This window comes from Canis aureus, chromosome 8 (genome assembly GCF_053574225.1).
Source record: "Canis aureus isolate CA01 chromosome 8, VMU_Caureus_v.1.0, whole genome shotgun sequence".
NCBI classification, from domain to species: domain Eukaryota; kingdom Metazoa; phylum Chordata; class Mammalia; order Carnivora; family Canidae; genus Canis; species Canis aureus.
Genome location: NC_135618.1, coordinates 2,900,773 through 2,924,298, shown reverse-complemented (window position 1 = coordinate 2,924,298; position 23,526 = coordinate 2,900,773). Strand labels below are relative to the sequence as shown.

General features: G+C 40.9%; 1 long non-coding RNA gene across 3 annotated transcripts; it reads right to left on the bottom strand.

Moving 5' to 3' along the window:
* Positions 1-7,574: 7,574 nt before the first annotated feature.
* LOC144318268 (uncharacterized) lies at positions 7,575-18,336 on the bottom strand. Of its 3 annotated transcripts, none has more exons than XR_013384108.1 (5): positions 18,036-18,330; positions 14,813-14,851; positions 14,314-14,433; positions 14,127-14,208; positions 7,575-8,992 (listed from the first exon to the last, which is right to left on the bottom strand). It is a non-coding gene; the product is annotated as an uncharacterized LOC144318268 (long non-coding RNA). The 3 variants fall into 3 exon arrangements; XR_013384106.1 differs by lacking the exon at positions 18,036-18,330 and adding an exon at positions 15,723-18,012; XR_013384107.1 differs by having other exon boundaries at positions 14,314-14,851; positions 18,036-18,336.
* Positions 18,337-23,526: the final 5,190 nt, after the last annotated feature.

Sequence of the window (23,526 nt, the reverse complement as noted above, 5' to 3'; positions counted from 1 at the left end):
AAGAAGAGGATGAGAGACCCAAGTTCATTGCCTACGCCTATCTCTGCATTAGGCCCAAGCCCTTTCCCTGGAGAGATGGGAGCAATACTCTATTCTAGAACCCTTGTGTGAATAGGCTTCCGACTGGCTTTGAAGATGACTAAACCCAACCTGAGCTACCACCAAGGTACCACAGGCCACAGGTCTGGTTTGGTCCATTAACCTCACATGGACCAGAAAAATATGAGGGACTTTGAGTGTCCTTCATTTGTATCAAATGACTATCCCTTTGTTTGTGGCAGGAAATAGCTTAAATAAATAAAATATATATTTAAATATTATATATATACAAATATATGATATATAATATTTAATAATTAAATATTAAATTACTGTATTAAACAATAATATAATACTTAAATATAATATATATTTATATATAATACTTAATTGTGATATTTAAAATATAGTTTTATAATTTTTATAATTTATTGTATTTAAAATATAATTTATATATGACATTAAATATATATATTTAAATGCCTTATAAAGTCTAACTAATTTGTTTAATTATGTTAATAATGAGTACAGATCACTGACATCGTCCCCTAATAAACACCCTTGCTTCTTGGAGGATCCTATAGAAATTTTGAAGGTGTTGGAGACATTTACTTAATATATTAAACATTCCTACTGTACAGAATCTACGGATGTATTCTAATCTAGAGAATGGTAATTTTGTCATTATTTAGCTGGTATTGTTAATACCATAAGGTTCCACTAAGACAACTTTCTTGTCTGCCTAGAAAATAGTATCTTCAATGATTTGTCCTTTTATTATAAAGTTGGTTACATTCCCTCAAGTCAACTTGTATGCAAGCCAAAATAACACAATGTATTACCATGAGGAATAATTTCCTAACAGCATTCTGAATGTAGGACACCAATGATTAGTTTGATTCATTTTCAGTCTGCTACAATATTCTTCGAAGAGATATTTATCCCACATCATTCAAACACTGTATTGTTAATTGTTTGACTTCGAAGCCAAATAATTTGATAGGATATCCAATAACTATAAACAAAGGCAAATTAGAGAAAACAAAATCAATTTTCCAACTGTCTAACTATCATTAAAGTACCATTAAAAAGTGTGCAACAAGTTGCGCACTACACACATGCCTGCACACATACAAGAGATGAAAGGAAAACTGGTATTTTTGATAGAGCTTGGACCAAAATAAATAAATAAATAAATAAATAAAAACAAGAAAAAGACATTGACAACATGGCTACCTGGATTTCCAATGAGTCAGTGAAGAAGTAAGTGAGGTACACCGCTAAGGGCATTAACACTTTTGTGGTCATTACCCACCATAATGACAATTTCTGAAACAGTATCCTAGCAGCAGACAAGAAATGTTCTTCTCAAATGAGCCTAATTTGTTCCTTGACTGGATCTAACAATGCAATCGTGCTACTAATGGCGCCAGATATAAAGATTTTTCTACACTCAATAGAAAATGAAAGCAAATACTCTATTTAATCTAGAAGCTAAACACAAACTACTTGTTCAAAGATCTGGGCACTGGGTTGCCGAGAGAGACAAAATAAACGAAAAGCATTTTTACTGAATTTTTTTTTTTTTTTTTTTTGGCCACAGCTTAGCTCAGTTACTGCTCAATCTCAACACAACTCCCTTAACAATAGCACAAGATAATTGAGTTATAAATAGATGTAAAACAGTGGGAAGTGGTATATCACCATATGTGGCTTTTACAAATTGTATGGAATGACTTCATTATTAGCACGCAGCTTGCTCCACGATCATTATAAATCATTTCATTGATAGAGATAATAATAATGGCTTATGATATTATCCCCCTGTCCATTGTCACAGCTGTCCTATAGGGCTCAGCAGGTAGAGAAAAAGTCTAGCATTTATATCCTTAAGTTACACTTAAAAAGTCTTGCAAAAGTAAGAAAACATAAGACCCCCCCCCATATATGCTGGCAAATTGAATTTAAATTTAAAAAAAGAGAGAGGCTCTCTCTGCCAAAAGATGCTATTAAGAGATCAACACGCATTTGTGAAAACGATTGATGAGGATAATTTGAGCCAGTCTCAGCCATTCATTTTAGAAAACCTTGAGCTCCATACGTCATCGTGTTCAGGGGAGAAAGGAAGGTAAAAGGCCAGTCTTCCCCCCTTGCTGAGCACCTGCCATGTGCCAGGTACACGGTGTGACTTACGTCCCTTGATCCTCACGACAACCCTGCAAGAGACACCAGTGACATCCCAGGAGTAAGAAAGCCCAGCCTCCGCAGTGAGTCACAGGGACGGGACTGGACCCAGGTAGCTTTTGGTCCAGGTTCCATTTGGCTCTTTCCACCTCCATCCCTGAAATGATCCACCTCAATTAAATTGGGAAGCGGGGCCAAATCCAACAGTTACCGATTAGCATGTTTTACCCAGTGTGGGCATCTGTGGGGCCAGACCACCCGTGGGCCAGTGTGGGACACCCCTGACATGTCCAGGTGGCCTGTGGCCCAGGCCTAGCATGCACAGCAGTACTTCTGTGTGGCCAGGAAACCTGTTTTGTGTGGTCTTTCTTTCCCATCCGTGGCACACCGCTACTTGGGAAATGGAACAAAAATAAGTCACAAAAATGAAGTAAAGACCCGCAGCGAGTATGTAGAGTGGGCTCAAGGACCTCATGAGCCGCTGCAACCCCGCAGCCCACCGCTCTCGAGCTGAGACCCAGCAGCAACGCTGAAGGTCCTGGGGGTCCCTGACCCGGGCCGCCCCGGCGTGGACGGGCCCGCAGGCCGCTCGGGGACCCGCTGGGGCCCGCGGAGCCTCTGCCCTGGTTTCTCCTCGTTCTGGAAGCGCATCCAGCCACTGCCCACGTCTCAGGGCTTCCCACCGCCTGGGTCATCCTGCTGGGAAACTTCGAGACGTCCTCGGGTTTACATCCCTGCAGCTGATTGAAAACACAGGGTGACCTTCTGCCTTTTGCAGTCATTTCCCAATGACACAGTCCCACTGGGTGCAGTGACCAGCGGCCTGTGGCTTCTGTGCCCCCCGCCCCCGAGAGTCATTAGGCGGCTGCTGTGGGCAAGTCTCCTGCTCGTGCTCCTCCTTGTAAGTGGAACCACTGATTCTTTGACTTAAAATTAGCCTTTCAACATCGAGATTGTTCCACGTGTCCTATATTCTTGGTTCTCTGAAGTTGGCATCTGGCCTCATCATGCCTTTTAACAGTGTTCACTTGTAATCATCAACCAACTGCTTTAACATATTTGGGTGAAAACACCAACAATAAATGCTGTGTGGGAAGAGAGCGCGCTGTGTAGGAATAGATGCCTCGTGTGGGCGCACAGGCCCCGTCCTGGCCTCGAGCGAGCAACGTCCCCGCGTGTGAGCAGCTTCCTGACAGCCCTTACCCGTGACAACATGATGCCCTATAGGCCGTAGGGTTATGTATCACATCAGTTACAACAGAACGGACGTTATTTTAAGACCCACAGTCTTCTGTTATAAGCCGGACTGCTCATTGACATGAGATTTAGATTTACATAAAAATATCTTCAGAATCGTTGTACCCTTTTCCTTAAAAATGTAGAAGACTTAGAAGGACAACGATAAAATAGAGGTCAACTTCCATGCGACTTCTTCTTCCTTGAAGGAACGTTGTTAGAGCTGATGACTCAGCTTCTCCAGGGGTAAGATGCTCTCCCTTTGGTTGTCTTCTAGAAAAGTGGGAGATTATATCAACAAATTGGACTAAAATTTAGATTTCAGAACTGAAGTAGAATTTCAGTTGCCTAGTTTCATTATCACACGTTTCGTTACTCCAGATAATCAGATTTTCATCCATTAAAATGCCGGTATTGAACACCAATGGAGTTTACAAGACAAAGAATGTGAAATAATGTTGCAATTTTACTTTGCAATGGCATGTATGACGAGTATGTAATAACCAAAATTAGAAATAAATTTGAACTTTGCGACATGAAATAAGAATGAATATAAGACGCTTAGGAGTGCCTGAGTGGCTCGGGCAGTTAAGAATCCAACTCTCCATCTCAGCTCAGGTCTTCATCTCAGGGTTGTGAGTTCCAGCTCCACACTGGGGTCCATGTGGGGCCTGCAGCCTACTTCAAAAAAAAAAAAAAAAAAGGAAGACTTTAACTTCTTCTTCTTCTTCTAGTTCTTCTTGTTCTTCTTCTTCTTCTTCTGAATATACTTATTACTAAAGAATGATCACTACTGAAAACCTTAGAAATTGCTGTTGATGTCAATCATATTTTGATACTTAAATGTATGATGTTGGGGCACCCGGCTGGCTCAGTTAGAAGAACGTGCAACTTTTGCTCTCGGGGTCATGAGTTCGAGCCCCATGCTGGGTGCCAAGATTCTTAAATAAATAGACTGTTAAATAAATAAATAAGGTATCATGTTATTTCTCACTAATTCCATCTTAAAAATCTAATTTGTACTGAAGACATTAAAACAAGTGATAAATCGTAGCTATATAAAAAAATAAAACCGGGGATCCCTGGGTGGTTCAGCGGTTCAGCCTGCCTTTGGCCCAGGGCGCGATCCTGGAGACACGGGATCGAATCCCACATGGGGCTCCCGGTGCATGGAGCCTGCTTCTCCCTCTGCCTGTGTCTCTGCCTCTCTCTCTCTCTCTCTCTCTATCATAAATAAATAAAAATAAAAAATAAATTTAAAAAAAACCCACTCATTTTGTCAAAATCTCCACTGGCATCTAGGGAAGAGTGATCTTAAATTAGAAACGATTTTTTTTTTTTGAAAACACAAAACAAAAACTGCTTGGCATCTTAGCTAATGAGATGATAACAACCATTATAGTAGTATTTCATCGTTTGTAAAAAGAAGCAACATTTGCACATTTGTTGCCATTACCAGAATGACTTTTTAATGGATATTGCAATAGCTTCTATCAGATAATCAGACTGAGATTCAGTTTATTCTGCTAAATACAAAATTCAACAGCATGTTCCTGTCGTACAGAAACGTTGATCCCATGCTCTTAAATCACTAAAAGAGAATAGCATTGTTTATCCAACGATATGTTTATGTAACGAGTACCTTTGTCATAGTGCTGCGATCCACCCAACCTTTCTTCCTTAAGTTACATGTAGAAAAATAGTACAGATTTTACTCACTAAAAGCCCTCGTTTCTTGAAAGGCAAGCATATTTACTTGAGGAAAAACAGGCAACCACCGTGAAAAAGCTCAAAGATACCAAATGGGTAAATCTCAAAAACAGAAAGAGTGTTGGGTTGTTGGGAAGAAAACTCTTTGCAGGGGCCCTGGATGGCGTAATGGCAGATCGATGTGAGAAGGATCTGGATATTCTAGTAGACCACACCGAAGTGAGGTATTGGTAACACGAAGTGGCAGAAAGAGAACAAAATCTAGACTGAGTTCATGGAAGTGGCGGTCTTGGGCTTGGCGCCAGGCCATGACTGGTTTCAGCTCCATGAGCCACATTTTAGGAAGGCGATGGCTGAATGTCCATGCCTCCGGAGGAAGCCACCCAGGAGTCGGGATATCTGTCACATTGAGAATGATTAACACAGAAATCGCAACTGGCAGTTGACAAAGAGACTCCGACCACACAGATGTATTTTATCTGGTTTGCTTGGTGCTGAGCCACACGGTGCTCTGAAGTCCAGAATGTGTGCTGATGTGTCGAAGGCAAGAGATTTCTCCTACAAACCACATTTCTAGTTTTTCTTGGAAATTAAAAGATCTGGCGGCATTAAGTCCCACGTTTTTCACCTTGGTGACAGTCTACCAAAGCGGGGAGCTGCTGCCGACCCTCTTTAGATACAGTACGAGACCTTCGTCGTAGCCTGGCCACCTTCACACATTCCCGCCACCTCCTGGCCTCCGTCGGCATTCAAGGCGGTGACAGGACAGCTCTCCCGGGAGGCTCTGGTTACGCGTGTGCTAAAAAGGAGCCACGGAGTGCTTTTCAATTATTTGCAGATTGTCGCGTAAATGAGAAAATGCATTCACTCAGAGTTTTCACAGTAAGCGTGAGTAGGACCTAAGTGTGGAGTTTCTAGGAAGACAGGTTGTAAGAGGACATAAGAAAAATATCGCATCCTTTGAGATACACTGACGATCGAGATGTTTTTTCCAGAAAGGAGTGTGCACGCTTACATTGGAGATATTCAGGCAAAAGCTCAGGGGCCAATAGCATTGTCCCCTGGGTCCTGAAAATTAATGATTCTATGTATTAAAAAAAAAAAACCCACTGCATTATTCCTACGTAAATGACAGTAGTCCGGTGTTAGTTGTTACACAGCTGCTCAACCAGAAAATTCCTCTTGCCTTGCTCTCAAAGTCCTCTCCACCTTTCATGCACCATGTAGACACGGGAAATGGGACTTTTGCAGGATAAAGGTAGTCGTTGTTTAGAATTTCTCATTTTTAACCTTAAACTTGCATACATGGGGCATATTTTCTGTTAGTCACCTCTCTATTTTTGGTCATCAGCTGCAGTAAAATGCTTACGGGCAAGGAAATGTTGATTTGAAAACTTGTCCCATTTTTTAGTGGATTAAGCCTGAAAGTGATGGCATTTTCCACACAAGTGGTGAATTCATAGTTATTCGATAGACTCCTGTTGGTTGTGGTCAGACCACTGCAGGACAAAAACCAAGTAAGATTCTCTTAAGAGACATACAGAAAGTGCTCATCCCCAGTTTTAAAGTAAGTGCCTTTAACAATCTGAAATGGAATTTAGTCAAGCGTCTAGATCTCAAAGCTGTTTATGGTTTCCCACTTCATATGGGAAACCGAAGACCAAGTTGAATACAACACAAGGAAATGATCGCTCTCCAAGGCAGCTGACCCAATTTCTCTAACAAAGCAGTGAGGGGAGTGACAAGAGGGATGGAGTGTGGACAGTGGGAAGGGGGACTCTTAGAGAACAAGAGAATGTAAGACACACCAAAATGAAACAGAACATCTAAACCTTGTCTGGATCATGATTTGAGCAAAACAACTCCAGCTATTTATGGGGCAAATAGGAAATTTGGAGCACAGATTGGATGTAAGATAATATAATAAAGATAGCTACAACTGAGTGAAGAAACTTTGTTGGGGAGCATGATGTTCACATACTCTTCAAGTTTCATTCCACATATGACCGATGATTACAGGTGGGAAAAATTACGATGGAGAAATCTGGTGAACGCGCTCTTAACCAAATGGGAAAAGGTAACCTTACCAATAATGGAACAATGTTTTTTTTTAATTGAAGTACAGTTGACCCACAATGCTGTATTAGGTTCAAGTGTGTAACATGGGGATTCCGCAAGCCTTTACCTTATGCTATGCTCACTGCAAGTGCCAACGTGTATCTTCTGAGGTGTCACATCCATATAATATTATGCTAAAAAAAATAAGGTGTTAACTGAAATAGTGAGGCAACACATTTCGTTTATTGAAGAGTAGTTGACATACAACATTATACTAGTTTCAGGTGTATGACTTAGTGATTCAACATTTACATACATCACAAGGTGATCACCATGATGAATCCAGCTACCACCCATCAAGACACAGTGGTAACAACCTTATTAACTATATGCTCTATGCTGTACATTGCATCCCCTGTCCGATTTATTTTATAACTGGAAGTTTGTACATTTGGAACCCCTTCCTCTATTTCTCCTGTCCTCCCTTCTCTTGAGAATCTCAGGTAGACTCCACATCGAGTGTGGAGCCCGATAAGAGGCTCGATCTCACAACCCTGAGATTACAGCCTAAGCCAGACATTCAACCTACTGCACCATCCGGGTGTCCCTAAAAATCCTTATCAATTTAAGAAGCATATTGCTTGAACTGTTTACAGGTAAAATGACATAATGTCTAAGATTTTCTTTAAAATATTTCAGTTTAAAAACAAAAGTGGGGAGGAAATCAAACAAAACTGGCAAAATTGTTGAAGGGGATGATGAGTATGCAGAAGGGATGGTTATTCTATTTAAAAGTTATCTTTCTGAAGGCCTTATAAAAATATTTCATCTTTTTTTTTCATTTTAAACTATTGCTTCTAAAGAAGTTTTGGACATAATCTTTGGTAGTAAATAAAAATTTAGAGTCGAATAGTGGCAAGTACATAAAGTAACATATTTTCTGGTATCATTTAGAAATTTATTTAAAGATAACCTCCAGGCAACTTCTGACTATCTTTCAGATTCTCAGGAAGAATAAAGAAGATGTTGAAAGTCTTTAAGCTTAAGGGCATGCATTTTGAAAATGAGGAAGCCACCCATCATAAATAGAGAAGATATTCCAGTTCTAGGGTAGCATTCTGTTGATATTAGATTGTTGGAATCAAGATTATTAACAGAAGATGGACTTTATCATACTCACCATTTTTATGCCTCTCTAAATAGACCCTTTCTGAAATCAAATTGGGCATGTCCAATTTTGTTACATTATCATGGCAAATTATTAAAGTAATTTTTTCCTTCTGAAAAAAATCAGTGTTCATAATATAACAAAGCTCTTCATACTCAGCCAAGTACAGAATGAAAACATCTGTTCCAAAATTCCATAAAAATAAATCTACTTGAGATTATCTCTCTCCCTCTGTCTCTCCCCCCACTGGCAATGCCCCATGCCACGGAGCCACGTGCGCACTCTCTCTGTGTCTCTCAAATAAATAAATAAATCTTTAAAAAATATATAATGGGAAAGATTTTGTCAGTCCCTCAGAAATACTTAATATATTTCAGAAACTGAATACAACTGTCTTCTAATCATGTCCTGAATTATAAAATGTTGTATAAAGAATTTTGAAAGAATTATATCTACATATAGGTCTTGATTTAAACTTTATAGGAAATATAAGTCTTATAAGACAAGATTTCAGGTCAACTCTTCAAGCCCTGTACTTTCTTCAGTTGATATCTTCATCTTTTCCTTCCTGTTCTGACTTGTAGTTAGAACAATGACCTACGATGGAAAAGATATTCTTGTGTTCTTTGTACACCCAGCTGAGATACAAGACATTTTAAAACAACTATCTATAAAAAGAAAAAAAATCAATAACAAAATCAAAGGCATCTAATGAGAAAGATGTACAATGTCAGAACATATAAATCAAGTCTTTGCAGATTATGATTTTCTGCTTCCAACACTTCCAGGTAAATTTTTAAAATTTAATTATCTGTGAGTTTTGTTCATACACTGGTAATTATTCAGATATTTCCTAAGAAACAGTCTAGAGTATTTACTTTTTTTTTGAAAGATCATGACTAGATACCTGTATTTAAATTTAAGTATTATGTCCGCTCTAAAAACAAACATGTTATAATTTGTATGATTCCCTTTTGTAACAGCTTTGCAGAAATTTCCATCCATTATTCATATAAGTCAAGATCTTGTTCATATCAAATTATTAATGGGTTAACTCTAAAATGCCTACCTGTATTACCTATTATCTACAAATAATCTTATAAATGAAATATTTTAAATAACCATTTAGATAAAGTATTTTGTAGAATATTCTTAATCATTGAATATTAAAGCTGCTGTAGTTTGGATTTTGACATAAACAATGCTACACTGGGAAAAAAAAAAAAAAAAGCCTTAGTTCTAAGCCATCTGCCTCACAACTCACACACACATTTCCTTTACTAATTCTAATTGGCGGGCGGGGGTTGGGGGGACCTCTAATGTCCAAGAAGACATATCAAAACAGGAATAATTAAAAAAAAACAAACAAACAGGAATAATTCAAAAGAAAAGAAAACAAGAATAATTCTAGTTTCATATTTTTTAGAATGATATGAATAATTAGTGTATATGCTATTCAATAGCATATTTCATGTCTTAATACAGTTAAAATAACATAAACTTGAATTTTTTGAATAATGACTAACAACTGTCTGCATCCTCCTTGTTATATATGAAACAGTCTAAAGTTACAATGGTAGCAAAGTGTAGAGGGAATGAGTGTGTCGAACAAGGTTTCAAATAATCTCCAAATGATGACCTAGTCTTCAAGTGTGTCATGCACAGGAGGGAGGTGCTGAACTCCATGGAAGGGCCTGAGATTCTCCTCCAGGAGAGTTTTCATGCACAGGAGCAAAAAATCTCTGCTGTCAGTTTTCTTTTCCTTTTTGCTCTCCCACTCCTAGCCCTCTAAGGATCAGGGCTGTACAAAGTCGCTTATTTCCCAGCTCTGAATATCTTAGAGAAATTAGGTAAGAACCACTGTGTATTCTCATGTCTCCCAAAATGGTTGACTTATGGCAGCTGCATCAAACCTTCTCAAGATTTAAAAATAATAATAATAATTAATGAAAAAAACTAAAGTCCAAATTCTCTCAGATTTGCCAGAAGAACCAACATTTGACAGTCTTCGAGAATCAGAAAACAAAGTATCTAATACAGTCTCACATGCTTAGAACATCCACATTGCTGCTAGAAACATCGGGGTGCAGGTGTCCCGGCGTTTCATTGCTGAGTGAAGTAAGTCAGTCGGAGAAGGACAAACATTATATGTTCTCATTCATTTGGGGAATATAAATAATAGTGAAAGGGAAAATAAGGGAAGGGAGAAGAAATGTATGGGAAATATCAGAAAGGGAGACAGAACGTAAAGACTGCTAACTCTGGGAAACGAACTAGGGGTGGTAGAAGGGGAGGAGGGCGGGGGGTGGGAGTGAATGGGTGACGGGCACTGGGTGTTATTCTGTATGTTAGTAAATTGAACACCAATAAAAAAAAAAAAAAAAAAAGAACATCCACATTGAACCTACCCATTCCATAAATATCTTATGAAAATTCTCTATAGGCCACACAGTCTACTAGGCGTTGCAAGATGTGCTGGTGCACAACACAGCCGTGCCCTCAGTCCTTGGGAAGTTTAAAGTCTAGGACGAGATTTCCCACCGCACAAATAAGTACAAGGGAGAAAGAAGCACATGATTGGTGAAGGTTGCTAAGAAAGCGTCTACACAGGGGGATTAATGTAACCTGTATGGAGAGCTGGGGTTACCTGAAGAAGTGAGACTTCAAAAAAAAAAAAAAAAAAGAAGTGAGACTTCACAGAAAAGGCAAGAAGATGAGTAAGACTTTGTTGGGAGAAGGAGTAAAGACTGTAAGTAAAATCTGGAGATCATAATTAATACAGATAATATGTCAGAAAACAAAGCTAAAGTTAAAATGATCTTTTGTTATTTATAGAACAAACCAACAGAACTTTTTATATTAGACTTAGGGCATAAAATAGTCCATTAAATCATATTTTCAATGAAACATGACAACCAGAAAGATCAAGTTCAGCCATGTATTTCTAGTCCCTCACGTAGGTAAAGGGGGGATAATGCAGTGGACCAAAGATTATATGGTATTGATATGTTTCTGGAACTAACAACCTCTATTTTACTAATATTCTGAATGTGCCAGAATAGTTATAACTATGACAATTTCCAGGATATTTAACTTTGAACTTTGCTTTACTTAAATAGGTTAAGCCTAATTACCTGGCTTTCTAGTGTTTCTTAATCTGGAAGTTAATCAAATAAAACCATTCGAAATGGAAAAATGGATATATCCTTTGAGTGGGAAAAAGACTAAAGTTACATGCATTAGCATTAAAGAAAAGTATAACTTGTATTTATTTTGATCTTTTCAATTGGGTGTTTATTGAAATTAGAGAACTAAGTTTTTATTTGTGTTGAATTTAACTCTTTTAAGATTTGTATTTGCACAGCAGTTCCTTCTGTAATGAAAGCCAGTACTTTAAGAACATATTTAAACTTAACAACATCAAATTTTCATTTATAGTAATTATTTCATTTTTAACATTAAAAGAATTTTACTCCAGTAATATAGAGATTTTTTTTTAAAGTAAGGAAATCACAAACACAGCTAAACAAATTGTTACAAAGTACATATACCCATAGAATCACAAGTCAGTTCAAGAAATAGAACATTACCAGAACCTCAAGAGCATCTCACAAAGCACTCCCCATCACTATATGCCCTCCTTCCTAAAGGTAAGCAACCTTCCTGACTTCTATAACATTGAGTATTCATGCCAGTTTTTGAACAGCATAAATACTGAAGCATAAAGTATGATAATTGATAGTAATAAAAATATGAAATATCAAAGCTTGTAGTATGCAGCTAAAACTCTTCCTAAAGGAAAATCTGCAGCCTTAAAATGCATTTTTAAAAGAGCTGAAAATCAATGATCTGAGTCACGAGCTTGAAAAGTTGAAAAACAAGAGCAAATTTAACACAAAGAAAATAGGAAAACAATAAATATAACAAATTAGAACAGAAAAGTAATATACAAGAGAAAAATCAATAAAGTCAAATTTTGATTTGTAGAAAAGTCTAATAAAATTGATTAAATCTTGGGGTGTCTGGATGGCTCAGTCAGTTGGGCATCTGCCTTCAGCTTGGGTCATGATCTCGGGGTCGGAGCATTGAGTCCCACATCAGGCTCCCTGCTCGATGGGAAATCTGCTTCTCCATCTCTCTTGACCCCTCCTCATTCATGTTCTCTCTCTCAAATAAGTAAAACCTTTTTTAAAAAATTATTAAACCTTGATAAAAATAATGAGGAGAAAGAACAGTCACAAGGAACCACATTAGGAACAAAACCAAAGAAGGACATCACCACAAATCCTATAGACATTAAAAACATGAAGGTTGGAAAGCCAGAGATCGACAATCAAGCTTATGACATTCTTACAGTTATAAATCTTTGAGAATCTGATGAAAGCTTTGGACAATCTTTCTAGATGATTATACACGTGGATGTGTGCATAGAATTTAAAGCCAAGAAGCCTCTTCATTGACTTATTAGTTTGGAAGACCTATGGCAGATCTCATTTACCAGGTGAAGAAATGAAGCTCTAAGATCCATGGCTGCTCTAAGATAATGCTCACATTCTAAATAAATGGACAAATAGCATCTAAATGTTCTATATTATTGAAAGGTCATGCATGTGGTAAGAAGGATATGATTATCTTATCATAATAGCACCTTGCCCATTTAAATTTAATTCAGAATGTTCTCAAAGAATAATGGAATTTTTTTTTTTACTAAAAACCATTTATATTAATATCTTGTTGATTTATCTAGTAACAAGACTGCCCAACATTCAGTGAGCTTTGCTTTCTCTGGAATCTCCCAGATAAGGGTTAAGAGGGAACAAATACACTAACATGTTCCCTTGAACTTTAAGGAAACACTTTTAAAAATAGTTTGATGTTCTTATGTCCATTTAAAAAAAAAACCTAAAATACAAAGAATAACTGAGGTACAATCTTCTAAATTCCTGGTCATCAGGAAGAAAGGCATAATATATTTTTACGGTGAAAGCTACCACAAAGCAAAAATCAAGGTGTATTTACAGAAGAAATAGTCAAGGGGGAAAAAGCAGGCACCAACTATAGTGATAGTCCTATTCGTGACTAGGGTTGAAAAATATCTAACAAAAATGTGTTTGCTCCATGAGTATTCCGAGAAAATGGAGGGACACTTTTAAAGAATGTGGGTGAGATTTTGTTTACAATAACACAAAGCTGTAAAACCTTGTTCCAAAGACTAGAAATTGCAATCGTAACATATATGATCTTTTCATTCCTTTTGCTGGTCTCGGTGTGCAAAGAATAGAACCCTAAATACACATAGCATTTGCTTTCGTACATTTGAAGTGTCTGACCTTTACACCACATGAGTTTACAATTTAATTATATGACGGCACTAGCAAGACTACAAAATAAAATTACTCAATAGTAAAACACACATGCAATATAATGTTGCACACTGTGAAGTATAGCCAATATTACACAGTACGACTCCTCAAGCATTTGAGAAACCATTGAACAGAATTATAGCTTTTCAGAACATAGATTTTTTTTTAAGAGCAAAATAAGGTCAAAATTTCATTAAGGGGCATGAAACACAGCCTGGCATTATTAGTCAGTATAGAATATAAATCCTTCGTGACAGCTCTTGGCAGCTAAAGCAAGTATTTACATAATGTTTCATGTAAAATAAATCAAAATAATAACAGAAAGAATTATTTGAGTTTTGCCAAATAATTCCAAACAAATAAGATACCTTGGTAAAAGAGGGATGCGAAAAAGTTCTCACATTTGTGCTTTAACAAAGATTTCCAAGTTCTCTGGAAGTGAAGATCATGCTAGAGAATGAAGGGAAAGCATGTTTATTTTAGTTTTTAGTATAATACTTTTCAATGTGAGAAAGCGAAATTTCCCAGTACCCGGGACAGAATTAAACATCTTACATGTTTCTTTTCTATTCCATGCATATTTTATTTTTCATGTATCTGAAGTTGACTGAGCTCTTTTTCTGCTCCATACAGTATCCGCTGGGGTCACTCTGAGGCTGTATCTGTCTACACAGGCTGAGCCGGACGGTCTGTCACATACCTGGGCCTTGGAGTTGACCGCCGTCCGGTGGCCTGCTGCTAGTTCCTGGCGAGGCTGCACCCCCCGGGCCCCTCCGCATGACTTCCCTCCATCCGGAAAGCTAGGACCAACCTTACAGGATGGCCCCTGAGGCCCCAGAGAAACAACTCTGAGACGGCGAGCCCCAGGACGGAAGTGCATGGCAAGTTGCTGCTTCTATCACTTTTGTTAGTGTCTCATGGCCCAAAACCATGATATGACGAAGCCCAACATGATTGTGTGAAGACAGAACAAAAAACCTAAATATGGGGGTAAGGGGGCAAGTTCCTTGCCCTGTCTCAATATAGTACCACCCCACACCAGATGTCCTCTTACGTGGTCGTGAAGTCCTAGGAGATCGAATTTCTTATCACCCTGTGATAAGAGAAAAAAAAATGTCTGTTATCCACTTATATCTCAAACAAAAACAATTCCATAACTAAGAAATAGTGCAGATGAAGCGTACTTCACTTTAAAAAACAATGGTCAGTTTTTAGTAAGTTGAGAAGAGGGTGTCTAAACTCAACCGGTAAAGTGGATTTTCAAAAGTAACAAAACCAGTTGCTCTCCGTGCCTGATGTAGAATCATGTTTCCAGACACTTAGGATTCTGTTTTGTCTTTTCTAAGAAGCAGTTCTTAAACCAAAGGAAGATCTGAATTTGCACAGCCGACGTTTGAAAAACCCCATTCGTTCCTAAAGGCTTCCCATTGTTGGCTGTGAGAACTGCAAATAACAATCATCATACATATAAAAATAAAGAGTAAACTAGGGCCTAGTGATTGATGATTCCACTGAGAACAACCAAGCATTTGCATCAACCACAGATTTGTTTAAATGCATTGGTAAACCTAAAAGAGCCTTAGGTATAATGGGACCAAAAAGTAAATGAAAGAAGGAGTCAAGGTAAGTTGCTGGGCACTTTATTTGGCTTTCCTTGAGATCATTTGATGAATGAGGTGAACCTCAGCTTTGATTTTTAAGGCCACAAGGGGCAGCGAGCTCAGTATACAAGGCCCAAGAGTCCTCAACCTCATTATAAGAGTGAATTAAAAATAAACCAAGAATACCACAAACAAAGTGGCTTGTCTCAAATTTTCACACCAGACAGAAAGAGAGAAATATCTTCCTCAAGAGTTCCTAACCCCAAAACTTTTCCCCAGAGCAGCTTTGGAGTGGAAATGCATGCTACGTGGGTCACCCAAGAAAACCTCGTGTGAAGAAATTAATCGGGTAACAAAACTAACTTGGTGACGTAGGCTGGCACCGCAGATCCCTCGGAGAAGCAAACGTGATATCCTCTATGGGAATCGCCTTCCTCCTACAGCTCAAAGGATTTTCACAGGTGAACGGAAAACATAGAACTTCACAACCAAAAGGGAGAGGGACACAGAGTCCTCTGAGCAAGACACAGGTGGTGAAGTCCCAGAGCAGAGGACCCAGGAAGAGTTCTGGTCCTAGAAGCATCAAACTCTGAGTAGGGGTAGACAATTGCAATGCAGAGAGTGAGCATGAAACTTTACACCCCATTGGATTAAAAGTAATACTTAAAATGTCTACAATTGGAACCTGTAAGTGTTAAAATTCTTAAAAACTGGTCACTGTGCTTATGGGAAAGGAGAGATCGCCTCAAAGAGTAAAAATAGATCGGCCCTAGACCCAGCAATTGCACTGCTGGGGATTTACCCCAAAGATGCAGATGCAGTGAAACGCCGGGACACCTGCACCCCGATGTTCACAGCAGCAATGTCCACAATAGCCAAACTGTGGAAGGAGCCTCGGTGTCCATCGACAGATGATGGATAGAGAAGCTGTGGTCTGTGTATACAGCGGAATATTCCTCAGCCATTAGAAAAATACCCACCATTTGCTTCAACGTGGAGGGACCTGGAGGGTATTATGCTGAGTGAAATAAGTCAATTCGAAAAGGACAAACATTATATGGTCTCATTCATTTGGGGAATATAAAAATTGTTGAAAGGGAATAAAGGGAAAGGAGAGAAAAAAAAAAAAGAAAGAAAAGAGAGATCACCGAGAAACAGATGACGGACTGAGTGATTACGGAGCAGCGTGGGCAAGGCAAGGGTGACAATTAAAAATGTGAAGGAGGTGACAAGGCATGAAGGGTCTGACACCTGATCGTCGGAGTTTCAGAACGAGAGGAAGGAGAAAATGAGGTGGCAGCAGTTTTGGGGAGAACTGATGAAATATCACATAAACACACGGGAGAGGCTCTTGGCAAGAGAAGTAGAGACAGACTCAGACGTGGAGAGAAAAAAGCCGCAGGAAACAATATCCTAAAGGAGGGATGAGTGGATGGTGAAAGGCTCTGTAAGGGCGAGTCTCGCTCCGCGTGTGACCTTCACCTGCTGCCACCTTTCAAGTCCCACCTTGGACCAACTGGAGAGGAGAGCCCAGGTGCTCCCTCCCTTGGCACCAGCAAGAAATTCCAACCACGCAAGCTCTCGCCTCACAGAAGTCTCCACTCCCCCCAGGACAACAGATGAATTTTGAGGGGGCATGAACGTCAGGTTTAGAACCCCAGCTGAATTGGCAGTTTTCGATAATTAGTGTTTAGGGACAAGATTGCGGCCCAGAGGCCTTCCCTAAACTGGCTTGGGTAGGTCTCAGCCTGGACCCGGGCGACCCTGGTTGAAGTGTGTGTCTTCACTGCAGTGTGAGCCACGACCAACAGTAGGATCAGGGGAACGATGCTTCCCTGTGGCCACTGGACGTGTGTCTCAACTGGACATCGGCCCTACTCTACGGGGAGTTAAGGGGAAGGACTCTTTGTAGGAGGTGTGGGCCCACCGGGTGATGGCTCGTGTGAAGGGGAAATTGCAAGGTGGCACCATAAAGAGCAAGAGGCCCACTGGGACCCTACATGGTTGCTGATGCTCGCCAAGCCTGTGTCCCAGCAAAGATCCTGATCCCTGTGACACACTCACGTCTTCCCTATGGAGCCGCCATAGAGGTCACGCCGGGGAGGGCCCTGGCCCTAACAAGGGCTGATGTGAAGCTCTCTGGAAAGAGAAACGTCTAAATATGAGCAGAGCAGAGAGGACATCCTGCCCTGTCAAAATAGGTCTAGTGACCAACGAAAATGGACAAAAAAAAAAAAGAACACAAAAACACTCCCCTAAAAAAAAAAAAAAAGAATAAGGGGAAGGAAACAAACAATAAATGGAAACAGAGGTCCCAAATTTGACCCAATTGAAAACCCAAGGTTCACTGGAAAGCTGTGCATGCAGCAGGAGGAGCAGGGGCTGCTGCTCGACCCCGGGGCCCTCCACCCGCACCGGGTGTGCCCCCTCCCGAGGGACCCCCGTGCGTCCGGCCCCTGCGGTCCTCGACCCCAGACTTCTCAAGTGTCCCCGCAGGTGTGGCCGCTGCCACCCACCCAGCAAAGGACTAGAATCCAACCGAGTCTTTGGCTCCCACCCCCGGCCCCACAGAATGACACCCTGGGGTCCTCCCCCCAGATAAAACCGCTCCTACGGCCCAACGGGAATCAAGACGGGGGGTCCCGGGGGGTCCCCGGGGGCTCCGCGGTTCCGCACCCGCCTGCAGCCCAGGGCGTGGCCCCGGGGTCCCGGGATCGAGTCCCGCCTCGGGCTCTGCGTCGCCCTGTGCCTGGGTCTCGGCCTCTCTCTGCGTCTCTCATTAATAAGTAAAAAAATAAAACCTTTAAAAAGAAAAGATGGGGTGTCCAGGACGGAAACCGTTATCTGAGACCCAGGCGAGGCGGGGTGGCCATCCCCCACCAGGGTGGCCTTGGGTCCAAGCGGATGGAACAACTCCTGGGGGGGGGGGCGGGACTCCATCCCCCCAACACGCCGCGCCCCCAGCCTCCGCCACCGGCTGCCGCGCACCTGCACAGCCTGCGGGGCACCTGCCTGCCTCCCCGGGACGCGCCCCGGCCCCCCGGCCCCCCGGCCCCCCGGACCTCACCTCCCCCCGCCCCCCTGCGGCGTCGAGCATCCCGGTGCCCCCCCCCGTCCCCCGCTCCTCGCATCCCGCTGTCCCCGGAGCACCGGCCTGCCCCGGCCACGACGTCCTCCTCGGACCGACGCCCACGGACACTCCGCGGGGGCCCGGAGGGGCCAGGCCTCCGCCCCGGGTGCACCAGCCCCCCCCCCCCCCCCCCCCCCCGCGGCTCCATCCCTGCCCCGGCCAGAGCTGCTCCAGCGTCCCGACACCGGGCCTGTGGTTGCAGGGCCTGCGCCGAGAGCCGGGGGGGGGGGGGCGGGGGACAGGCCACCAGCACCTTGCCAGGCCCGGGGGAGACGCCGTGGGGCCGGGCTCGTGGCCCAGGGTCGCACCTGCAGAGCCGCGGGGTCAGCAGGGCGGCCTCGGGGGTCGCGTGGGGGGTCGGTCGGGGCCCCGGGGCGCAGGCAGCCTTGGCGGGGCCTCGGCGGGAAGGGGGCCCCCGCCCCGCAGCTCTCCGACCCCCGCCCGTGCCCCTTGCCTCTGGGGCTCCCGCCGCGTGGTCCCGGCGCCAGGTGACGACCCCAACCTGCACCGCCGCAGGCCCAGCCCTGTAGGGCCCGGAGGGCGGCTGCCCCGGGGCGCTCGGGTCACTCCCCACGAGGCGGGTGGCCCAGCGGCTGCAGGTGCAACACGTCCTCCCCGCTGCACCTGAGCTTTGCTGCAAACAGGGGCTTTACAGGCCCCGAGCCTGTGCTCCCCCTGCCCCCCGATGATGGATGCGGTTCCCGGGAGCTCAGCGTGCTCATTGGAGTCTCCTGGGCCGAACCCGCGCCTCCTGGCCCAGCTCCCCTGCAGGGGCCAGGAGGGAGGGGCGGCTCGGCTTGGCCTCAGTCCCCTGCCACTCCCTCCGCAGTGATGGAGGAGTCACCCGCCGGTGCCCCTTAGCTGCCTGCCAAGCCCCGTGGTACCACTGGAATGAGCCCCCCAGGGAGTTCACGCAGGGGGCAGAGCCCGCGTCACACAGGGTGGAGCTCTCCGGGGCGTCACTGCTCCTTAGCTTTCAGCTCCGTGTTCCAGAATGAGAATGGAACCCAAGAATCAGCAACACTGGCTGAATTTTAGCCAGCCGTCTTTTTCTTTTGTTCTTTTATTTTTTTTTTTTCTTTTTTCTTTTTAAGTAGGCTCCACACCCAGCATGGAGCCCAATGCAGGCCTTGAACTCATAGACCTGAAACTAAGACCTGAGTTGACCTAGAGTCAGATGCTTCGCCAGCTGAGCCACCCGCATGTCCCTAGTCAGCTGTCTTAACACGGGGTGCCTTGGCCTTCCGTGCACCTCCTCACTGGTACCTCCTTACCAACTCCAGAGGCTGGCCCAGTCCAATGGAAGCAACAATTCTTTATTCAAGATTTTTCCCTTTGAAATAAAGAAATCCGGGTATCTCTTGCTTCACCTGATACCCAAAATGTAAATTAAGGTCATACATCTCTCTCTGCACAGGCGGAAGAAAGCCACACTCTAAGCATCACCAAGATAAGGCTTCACTCCTTATCCCCTTGGAGTTCCAGATATTATTGATAGTGGCCAAGGCACTTAATTCTCTTCTCAAAATACACAGCGCTGGGCTCTTCAACAAGGAGTTCAATAGAACTTCCGACATTCTTACCAGTTGCAGGCTACGGGCCTCATCAAGCACCATAACGTCTTAAAGATCAAATTCAGTTACATGAAACATGGCACATTTTAGTCGTCAGTCAAGTATCGAACCCTGGCCGGTACACAAAACCCTCATTCCAGTTCAAAACTCCAACTCAGTTTCCTTTCCCTGTGCTCTCAAAACATTTGGGGACCAGCTTGGGAGCCTTACCTTACTCTCTCCACAAAACCTCATTAAATGAATAAAAAACTTTTTCACTCCTTCTTGATTTATGTGCAGGTCCCCAATTTTGACATTTAAAACAAATTGTGGATGGGAGCATGTGCCCCATCCCATCTCTGCAAAGTGACTTCAGATATCATCGAAGCTTTAAAAATCAAAAATTATTTTTAAAATAAGCTAAATTTATTCAAAAGGAAAGTGTTCAATGGACCCGGTGCTATTCGAAATAGAAGGAAAATATTTATTGTCCAATGTTGATAAGTTAATTCTGTATGTTAAAAATTTCTAACTAACCGGTAGAGAATAGGAATAAATAACTTAATATCTAGCGTATAAAAGAAATTGATATAAGAAAAAAAATCCATTTGCCATAAGGAAAGGGTGAAGAAAAAATTAGAAAAGAAATAATGAAAAGCATACAATAATATGTCAAAAATTAAATTATGATTAATTAGGGAAAAAATGCAAATTGCCTAAATGTTTCCATAAAAAGATAAGAATTTTCAAGCTATATTTTAAAATTCTGCTCTATGCTGTCTACAAGTACATTCCAAATACAGGAATACACGCATGCTCAAAGTAAAAGGATAAAATAAAATGCAGGGAAATGCCAAATTTAAAAAGCTGACCCAGCAATTAATAATAGATAAAGTGGACCTTAAGACAAAAATTAGTAAAGAAAAAAAGAGAGCATTATATGGTAACAAAAATTTTTTTGTAACAAAATTTAAGTGTATATGCATCAAGTAACATAACCTAAAAAATATAAATAAAAAAAAAACACAAGAAAAAGTCCTCAACTGAGATGGGAGATATCTTTTCAGTAATTGATCGTTCAAGCAGCAAAAGATGAATGTCCCAGAAGCTCTAGAATTTTGACAAGAATGGACATGGTCAGTCTTTTTAAATTTTAATACTCCAAAATATACGTAGTTATGTAACATTTCATTGTGGTATTTCCTTGCATTTCTCATTTATATACAGAGATATTGCAGGTTCGGTCCCAAACCACCACAATAAAGTATCACAATAAAGTAATAAATCTATAAACGCTTTGGTTTCTCAGCACGTAATATGCAAGTTTTGTTGACACTGTACGGTCATCTATTAAGTGTGCAATAGCACCATGTCTAAAAAACCAATGTACATACCTTAATTTAAAAATATTGTATTGCTCCCAATAAAACAAAACAAAATAAAATAAAAATACCTTATGGTTGACAACTTGCTTTCGTTTCAGCAGTTGTTGTGATTACCAACCGCAGATCACAGTAACAAATACAGTAATAAGGAAAGGGTTTGAAATATGGTGACAATTACCAAACTGCGACCCCGAGACATAAAGTGAGCAAATGTTATTCAAAAAGTGGAGCCGATAGCCTGACTTGATGCAGAGTTGCCACAAACCTTCAATTTATGATAAGGAAATATCTGCAAAGTGCAATAAAGTGGGGCACAATACAACAAAGTACGCCTGCATGTCCTTTGATGAAGTGGCCGTTCACATCTTTTGCCCCCATGTTTTGGGAGCTTTCTTCCTTACTAAGGAGTTTTGAGAGATTATCATAAATTCTAGTTGCAGTCCTTTATGAAATATATGATTTATGAATATTTTCCCCAGTCTATGGTTTTTCTCTTCATCCTTAGCAATCTTTCAAATTTTCAGATTTCAATTTGGATAAAGCTCAATTTATTAATTCATTCTTTTATAGATTGTGATTCGCATTTTAGTTGTCATATCTAAGAATTCTTTGCCTAAGTCAAAGACAAAATTTTTTCTGCTATGTTTTTTTCTTCTAGAAGTTTTACAACTTTAGGTTTGATGCTATAAACTTGCCCTTAAGCACTGCTTAGTGACAGCTCATCAGGTTTTTATTGTTATTCAGATAAAAATAACTTCTAATTTCTGTTTTTATTTCTTCGTTGACTGCTTATTTAGATGTGTGTTGTTCAATTTCAAATACCTGGGAATTTTCCAGAAATCTTTCTATTATTTATTTTAAATTTGATTTGATTGTAGTCCGAAAACGTACTTTGAATGGCTTGGATATTTCAAAAATGTATTAACACTTGTCTTGTGGTCCAGAATGTGATGTAACTTAATAAATGTTCTTTGTACAGTTGAAAAGAGCCTATAGTCTGCTCGTGTTGAATGTAATAGACTAAAGATAAAAATTAGATCAGGTTAGTTGATAGCTTTGTTCAAACCTTCTCTGTCCTTACCGATTTCCTGTAAACCTGCTCTATCAATTATTGAAAGAGGGGTATGGATATCTCCAACTATTGCTGTGGATTTACCTATTTCTTCATTCAGTCCTATCAATTTCTGCTTCATGTGTTTTCATGTTCTGTTAGCTGCATAATCAATTACAACTGTTAGGCCTATATCAAAAAATACAAAATAAGACTGTTAAAGGTAAATATGCCTTGTTCATAAATGAGATTCAGTATTACACAAATGCTAATTCTCTGCAAATTGACCCAAGGAATCAATGCTATTCCAATCAGAACTGTAATATGCTTATTTTAGGGGATTTAATTAGTTCTTTTGCATATGAAGGACAAATAGCCAAGAATAGTCCAGATTCTTCAAAAGTAAAGATAAAAGGGATGCTTGTCTTTCTATGTGTTAAGACTTATTATGAACTTATAGTAATTAAAACATTGTAGTACTGTTCAGGAAGAGAATATTACCAGTAGGACAAAATAAAGAACCAAGAAATCAAGTCATAATTGTTAGACTCGAGTGTGACAGAGTTGTCCCTGCGTATCAGAGGGAAAGAATGGTCTATCCATTTAACAGTACTGGGCACAACTGCATTAATGAAAAAAAAAAATCAGATTGCTTTCCTGCCCTGTACCATAAACATAAATCAATTCCATATAATTAAAGTCCTAAATATTAAAAGTAAAAATAAAATTCGGAGAAAACTATATCTAAAATCTTTTGACCGTTGGGTAGAGATGAACCTCTTAAACAAGACATGAAGCTCAATTTGAAAGACAAGGAATTGATGAATTTAACTAACTTAACATAAAAACGTCTATTTAAGAAATTTACTTTAAGCGGAATGAAAATTAAAACCATAAATAGGATCTACTAATTAAAAACATATAACTGACAAAAAAATTGTACACAGAATATATCCTTCTTAAATCACTGAAGAAAAGGAAAAAAAATGAGCACAAAAAAAAAAAAAAAAAGACTTGAGGCACAGAGCTGAAGAAACCTGAACTATCA